The sequence below is a fragment of the Leptonychotes weddellii genome, chromosome 7 (assembly GCF_054177405.1).
Source record: "Leptonychotes weddellii isolate Sample4059 chromosome 7, ASM5417740v2, whole genome shotgun sequence".
Classification (NCBI taxonomy): domain Eukaryota; kingdom Metazoa; phylum Chordata; class Mammalia; order Carnivora; family Phocidae; genus Leptonychotes; species Leptonychotes weddellii.
This window is the reverse complement of record NC_138375.1, coordinates 37,930,725-37,938,795: the sequence shown is the minus strand read 5'-3', so window position 1 is coordinate 37,938,795 and position 8,071 is coordinate 37,930,725. Positions and strand designations below refer to the sequence as shown.

General features: G+C 50.7%; 1 pseudogene; it reads right to left on the bottom strand.

The window, feature by feature from the left end:
- Positions 1-3,423: 3,423 nt before the first annotated feature.
- On the bottom strand, positions 3,424-5,437 carry LOC102729060 (ferritin light chain pseudogene; annotated as a pseudogene).
- Between the last annotated feature and the right edge of the window lie 2,634 nt (positions 5,438-8,071).

Here is an 8,071-nt window from a genome sequence, read left to right as displayed (position 1 = left end):
GGCTGGACCCCAACCACGTCTGTTCACATTCTCGTTCAGTCTCCCAGACCCCCGGCTGGTACTGCTGCCCCAGCCCGTCTCCTTCCTCGGGGCCAGGATTCCCTCCAGCACACGGCCGTGTGCCGTCCCGCGTGGGGCGGCGGAGTGTCCCTGAGGCGGGTGGGGTGCTGAGCCTGACACTAGCCCTGCCCTTCAGAGGCTCCTTATCTGGTAGGAAAATCTTCACCCCTGCCTTGTTCCTTCTGAGGAAAGAATGCGGTCATGTCAGGAGGCCTGTGCACTCACTCCCGTCTTTGCCACGTCCTAGCTGGGAGGTCTGGGCACAGTTTTCTACCTGCAGCTCTGAGCCTCCTTTTCCCCCTCTGTGAAATGGGTCAAGCCTGCCTTGCGGTGTTGCCATGGGGGTCAGGTGGGGGCGGGCACCTGCAGGCCTGGGGGGAGCGGGTCAAGCAGAGGCTCTGGAGTCAGACTTAGACTAAGCTCAGCACTACGTCTGCTGCTTCCCGAGGGGGTGGATGGGAGTGGGCTTGGGAAAGTTCTTTGCATCTGTGCACTTCGCTTTCCTCCTCTGTAGCATGGAGCAGGAAACAGTCCCTACCTCCCAGGGTTGCTGTGAAGACGAAATGAGACCCTGCTAGGAAGGGGTAGGCCTGTGTCAACTTGTGAGTGCTCAGTAGATGTTTGGTACTATTTATTAAGGTTTATGATACCAGACCCAATACAGGCCGACCTGCCATGCCTTTCATGTCATCCCCTTCTTTCCCGGACCAAGCACATGGGTTCCCTTCATAAGCCCATCCCCAGACAAGGAAGGCTTGTGACCCTCCCTCCCCACCCTGCTCAGTGTTCGAGTTTATCACTCCAAAGCACCACCAACAGATCCCGGGGTATAGCTAAAACCAGCCCCTAGAACTATCAAAATTATGGAAAATCCTCTTTGGAGACTGCAAAACTTAAGTTATGCTTCTGTTAATCCTGCTACTGCATAAGCATCAAAGATTTTCCATCAAGACAGAAAAGAAAAACAGAACAGCTACCAGTGTAAGTTGTAGAGAGACCCACCATTTCAAAACCCGAGAACCCTGTGGCTGGCTGAGCAGTGAGTTGGCTGCCTGCGAGCCAGCAGGCCCTGTTATCAGGAGGTCCATCACCAGAGGTCAGGACAAGGAATTGGAGTGGCCTGGAGACAGATCCAAGGACAGGCGGTGTCCCGGCACCACAATATTTTAAAAGCCTAACTAAATGGTAGCCATTTGAGACTCGTCTCTATAAATCTGTCTCAGACATTTTGAAACCCGTTTCTATTTCCTCTCATACTTTCTCTTGGGAGTTATGAGTGCTTTATGTTTATTAACCACTCTGTGAAGTGGCTTTTCTTTCCAGACTGTGGCAAAGCAGCCTTGAAATCCCCGCGCTCCCAGAGGAAACAGGTCAATGAGACTTGGGCTTAGTGTGTATGAGTAAGGCATCCTGGGAGGGGAACGGGGCTTCTTGTTAGGAGGTGGATATGAGAGTGTGCTTGGTGAGTTCTGTGTCTTCAGAGGGTGGGTGCAGCTAGGGGCAAGGGGAATCCTAACCAGGACGGTGAAGGGCTTAGAGAACAGGAGACCCACGGGATCTGGAAGAGCTGTCTTATCTCTACAGGTGATCAAGGAAGAGATTGAGGTGGTACAATTGGGACCTCCAGGGAGATAGAGTTTATGTCTACATAAGAAGGACTCTTTAAGTCAGAGGACCTACCCGAGGATGAAATGGGCTAATGAGTTGTCTCGGTAAAGTGATGAGTTCTCTGTCACTAGAGGAATGCAAGCAGAGACTGGATGGTAAGTCTTTTCCAGCCCAGAGATCCTATGACCCCAACCTTTCCCTACCCCCTAGCCGCAACTTCATACTCATCTGACCCAAAAGGCATGTCAGAGGTGATTGGTTGGGAGATATTCATGGATTGAAAAGGGCCATCACCCTTGAGTTAAAAAGCAAGCTTCATATATTTTCTTTGGTGAGCATAAGACTTTTGTGTCATTGATTGAGTTTGATTCTGAGAGGAAAGTAACAGTGAAGAGATGCTTAGAATGGTAATTAAGCCCATTTCTCAAAGACATCATTGCACAGACAGCTGTCCTCAGTGTATTATCGAGGTTAAAAATCCTAGTACAGATGAAAATACATGGTATAATCCCATTTCAGTAAAATGGTGTACTATAATGAAATACCACTTCACATCCATTAGGAGGGCAATAATAATAATAGTAGTAGTAGTAATAACCCCTAAATACTTAGATACTTGTACATTGATGTTCACAGCAGCATTATTCATAATAGCCAAAATGTGAAAACAACCCAAGTGCCCATCAGTGGACGAAAGGATAGATACAATGTGGCATATATGCACAATGAAGTATTACTCAGCCACTAAAAAGAACAAGATTCTGGTACATGCAACAACATGGGTGAACCTTGAACGCATTATGCTAAGTGAAATAGGTCAGACCCAAAAGGGCAAATGCTGTGAGATTCCTAGAATAGAAAATTCATCGAGGGGCGCCTGGGTGGCTCAGTCGTTAAGCGTCTGCCTTCGGCTCAGGTCATGATCCCGGGGTCCTGGGATCGAGCCGCATCGGGCTCCCTGCTCCGCGGGAGGCCTGCTTCTCCCTCTCCCACTCCCCCTGCTTGTATTCCCTCTCTCGCTGTTTCATTCTCTGTCAAATGAATAAATAAGATCTTAAAAAAAAAAATTCATCGAGATGGAGAGTAGAATCTTGGTTGCCCGGAGCGGGCTGGAGGGGAATGGGGGGTTACTGTTCAACGGGTAAAGGCACACGAGTCTTTGACAACATTCTTTTGTTACAGCTCACAAATGCGAGTTGCGCAAGGTCAGAAATTGAATAGGGTGCGAAAGGTCCAGGGAATTAGGACGAGTCAGCGTTCAGCTGAGGAAACCACTCCTGCTCATCCAAGCAGAAAGGAAGTCACTACGGGGAACTGGGCGCTCCCACCGTTGTTAGGAAGGCTGAAGAAGCTTCCGGCAGGGCTGTTAAGGACTCCGCTGCTGACACCGCAGGGCTGTCCCTCCAGGGCGGTCAACACGGCCGCTGCTGTCAGAAGTGCTGGGCTCCGAAAGGGCGGCTCCACGGCGGGCTCGAAGGACACACCGTTGCAGATGAGTGCAGGGGTCAGGAAGCCACCCTCACCTCTTCCACAGCTGCCCCTCCTTACCCACAAAGTCGGCAAGGGCTCTATATTAGGCCCTTTACCAGTTTCTTCCTCCCCCCTCCCCCACAAAGCTTTATGTTTCCATTTGGTTTCCAGCTGGGGAGAGGTCTCCAGGGTGGATTAAAAGCTGCCTAGGGGCTGCAGGGAGAGGCTCAGGCGGAAGGGGCACGCCCGAGGGCCCCCTCCAAGGCCGCTGGGCTCTGGAGGCTCCTAGTCATGCTTGAGGGTGAGCCTGTGGAAGAGATACTCGTCCAGCCCGCCTGGGGGCCTGTCAGCCTGCAGAGGTGGGTCAGGCAGTCACCATCTTCTTGATGAGTTTCACCTCCCCACCCAAGAAGTGGTTCTTCAGGTCACAGAAAAGGGGGTCTGTGCAGCAGAACCCAGGGCATGCAGCTCCAGAAGAGCCTGCTTCAAATTTTTCTCCAGGTCCATGGGGCTTCCATGGCATCCATGCCCGTTGGGATGGCTTCTGCAGGTCCCGGAAGAGGGCACAGCCAGTGTGCTGGTTTTGCATCTTCAAGAGCTCGGTGCCCTTGCACTTCTCCTCAGCTAGCTCATGGAAGAAGTGGCCCGCATCCAGAGCCACATCGTCATGGTCAAAGTAGAAGCCCAGGGAGAGGTAGGTGTAGGAGGCCTGCAGGTGCATGTTGACCGGGCAGTTGACGGTGGCCTCCACCTTGGTGGAACAATTCTTGGAAGCTCATGGTTCATTGGCAATAAGGAGTTAAGCTCAAAATACAGTGTTGGCTGGTCCCAGAGGCAAAGGATGGCTGTAAAGATGTTCTCAAAGGTTGTGGTTGGAAAAGAGGTTGGAGGGTGGTCAGAGGCTGGAAGAAGGGGCATCCTTGGGTCTGTTCTGTCCAAACACTGTTGAAGCAAGAGACAGATCCATGGGCCCATTGGGCACACTGCCTGTATTAGTTTCTTAGGGCTGCCGTAAGAAAGTACCAGAGCTGGGTGGCTGAACCAACAGCGTATTGTCTCAAATTCTGGAGGCTAGAAGTCCAAGAGCAAGGTGTTGGCAGGGTTGGCTCCGTCTGGAGGCTGCGAGGGACAATCTGTTCCCGGCCTCTCGTAGAGTTTCTGGTGTGGTTTGCTGGCAGTCTTTGATGTTCCTTGGCTTGAGATGCATCAGGCTGCTGTCTGCCTTTATGTTCATGTGACATTCTCCCTGTGGGTGTCTGCCTCCAAATTCCGCCTCTTCATAAGGACACTAGTCATATTGATTAAGGTTCACTGTATTCCAGTATGACCTCATCTTAACTAATTACATCGGCAATGACCCTATTTCCAATCAAGGTCAATTTCTGCCATGTTGGGGGGTTAAAACTCAAACCTATGAATTTGGGGGAATACAACTCAGCCCATAAGGGGTAGAAAATTGCTGCAGAAAACCCACAGGATGGTACTTGACATCAGCTACAATGAAGAAGCAGAGATATGACGTTCATCTAGAACTCTAGGAGCTCTGGGAAATGTTTTTAGCTTATTAGATTCTGCATTAATGAAGGTAGTCTAGGGGTAGGTTGGAATGGGTGCTCTGCCATTCCACCATATCCCCCCACCTAAATCTAAGATCTTCCACTTGCCTTCTCAGTCCTGGTCATTTTGCAGCTGGTAAAATTCACACCACTGAGCACATGAAACTGGGGTACTAAAAACAGCACTATCCTTAGAAACCAGGAGATGGGAGTCAGATCCTGGCCTTACTGACTTGTTGGGTGACAGCCACAGCTAATCAAAACCTTCCACCATCCACAATTCACTCAACAAACACTGCAGTGTTCACAGTCATCACCACTCTCCAGAATCTGGGGCCACACACTCGTAATTCATAAATCTGTTCTACAAGGTTGTCCCACTCAAATTGGCTTCTTTATTCTTTCTATCCTGGGATTTTTAAAAAGATAATTGTCTCTTCCCAACCATGACCGATTTCCTGCCACCACCATTTTTCCCTTTTGTGTCCTGGTTATTGTGTGTGTGTGCAAGCCAAGCCCGACATTCTCCTTTGATGATGGGTAAATGATTTCGACGGCAACGGAGCCAGGAGGCCAAGTTCTCCTCCAAGCTATGCCATTAACTTGCTGGGTGACTGGGAGCCACGTTTCTCCACCTGGAAGCAGGGTCATTACTGTCTGCCCACCTGGCAGAACTTGGGCAGGGTCCACAGAACTTTAGGGGAGGGATTGTGGTGTGTGGGACTGCTCTGCTCCATCACCATCCTCGGGGTCTGGGTCTGAGTCTGGTGCTTTTTGTTCTCATGCAAATATAGGTATCTATTGTATACAAAGTGTTGTGGAAAGGGAATGAGACCATGTGTGGTACAGTTTAGGGTGTTTTCACACAATACTCTTTTATGGAGAGGGATGGAAAAAACTCAACTCTTAGTGGTTTCAAAACAAAGGCGAATTCATTGGCTCATGTGACTGAAAAGTCCACAGGTAGATTCCGCTTTAGGCATGGCTGGATCCAGGGACTCAAACAATATTCCTGGGTTCTATCTCATTCTGAGGATGGATCCTGGGAAAGGGAGGGAGGGAAGGAGGGAGAAAGGTGGTGTACAGAGCAAGCTGAAGTCACTCATGTCAAGCAGTGACCCCAGCAGCCAAGGGCGTTGCAGCCAAGACCAGATACGCCAAAACCAGCACAGGCTGACGACACTCAGAACCGATGACCCGCAGAACCAGGGGAGGTCTGCGAAGGCTCAAGACTGATTAAATCCCTTTAAAAAGGGAGAGTTTTCGCAGTAAACTGTCAGACTTTCAAGACGCTGACCCTTTCACATCTGACCACATCAAAAAGGCAGCCGCCGCCGAAGGCTCTGCCCGATTGATGTCTGAACAGAACCGAGATCCTCCACGGGTTGGACGTGATAAGCAGCATGTGCCGAGCGCTGCCCCAGACAGATGGAGGCCTCCTCCCAGCTGTGCCCTCACACACTGACTTTCCATTGGGTTCGATAACTTCCTAACCCTTGCTGTATCTTGTCTGTTGTGGGACTTCGGATCGTGCTTTGCTTTGTGTGACGTGTAAAAAGCCAAGTTAAACACGTACTGAAATGTCACTGAGTTTGGAATCCTGAACCTGCTTTATCATTATGTTCGCCTCGCTTTATGATTGAATAAAGCTGTCACTGTGGAAAGAAGACACAACTCGTGTGTGCGCCTTCATAGCGTGCTTCTAACAGATGGGTACTGCGAATATGCCCAGAACTAATTACGTTGTAAAGGAAACAGTGCTGAGTGATATGAGAGGTCTTGGTGAAGCCCAGGAGGATTTCAGAAGACGGATGAATAGAAGCATGTATGAATGCTTCTATTCATCCATTAAGGTCGTCAACATTAAACTCCCGTTCTTCGCACTGGACCAGGCCTGGGGCTCTCAAGGAGCTTGCGCTGGCTAATGGAGAAGGCAGGGAATTTGGACAGTACTGTGGGGGTTCACGAGGCATGCCTAGAGGTCATATCCAGTCTGGGAATCTGGGGAGCTTCTTGGAAGCAGGATGTTGGACTGGAAGAGTGAAAATAGGAAAGAGCATTTGGAATAAAAGGAACAACATGAACAAAAGCACCAGGGCTCTATTCAGAACTGCACAGAGGCTGACTTACTAGGTGACATTGGGCACACGATTTTCCCAAGCTGGGCCTCAGGGTTTCTGTTTGTACAGTAAAGGGCTTGGACAACTTGCTACCGAGGAAGAGAAGGAGAAAAGAATGAGACACTCTGGATGAGGCTGCTCGCCTCGGCGGGGTGAGACCTGACTCACTTCAGGTGACTTTCATGGCTTCAGGAAGGCGACGCCCCCTGGGCCCAGCCCAGTGGAGAGGGAGGGGACAAAATGATACACATCACACAGTAACCGGTATTTATTGTTCGAACAGGGAATATCTACACATTGTGCCCATCAAAAAGGTCTAAATGGCATACCGTAAAACCTAAGTGCCCTCCCAAGCCCAACCACTCATCCCCCTACTTCCCTCCCCAGAGCAAATCTCTGTTACCAAGTTTTGCTTATACTTGCAGAGATGGTCTATGCAGATGCGAGCAAGTTCACACACACATACGTGCATCTACGGCCCTGACATGTTGTTTCCACATAGGAGTACACTATTCACACTGTTCTGCACCTGACTTCCTTTCCTTAATCACGTATCTCGGATACTGCAGTCTATCATTACAGAGAGGGCTGCCTGGTCCTTTCAATGACTGGAGAGGGGCCCACTGGGTGGATGTGCCCCCCGCCCCGCAGGCCACCAGTCCTGCGTGAATGTAGGGGTGAGCGTTCTGAAGGTTTGCAATCCTTTGCTAGTATCAACAATGCTGCAAAGCCTGTCCTGGTACTTGGGGTGTTTTTGCTTGGGGGTGTCTCTGGCACGAGAAGGCCTAGAAGAGCTGTTGCTGGAGCCAAAGTCTTATGTGTTCGTGGTTCCGACATATTGCTCCAGTCCCCCTCCCCCACAGAGGTGGTAACCAGCATGTCCTCTCTCCAGGCAGCCTCAGGGAGAGAGGATGGGGGTATGGGACCCCGGGGAGGATTGCGCGGCCAGGGAGGGAGGATGTGCTCCGAAGGGGGAGGAACCTGGAACCTGAGCAGAGATGAAGCCAGTGAGAAGTCCCTGGGGTAATGACAGCGACACAGGGGTTTGAAAGGCCAAGGGTGATGTCCTGTGCACCCTGTCAGTTGTCCTTCCTCCACCGACAGTTTGGTGAAAGGCCTGGTACCTCTGCAGCCTTGCATTTCCAGGAATGGCGCTTGGAAGATTAAGGAGAGGGCGCCTGGTGGTGCTGGGGGCGCGCGCGTGTGTGTGTGAGCACAGACAGGAGCTCAGGTTAGGAGCCAGCGCCTTGGAGAAGC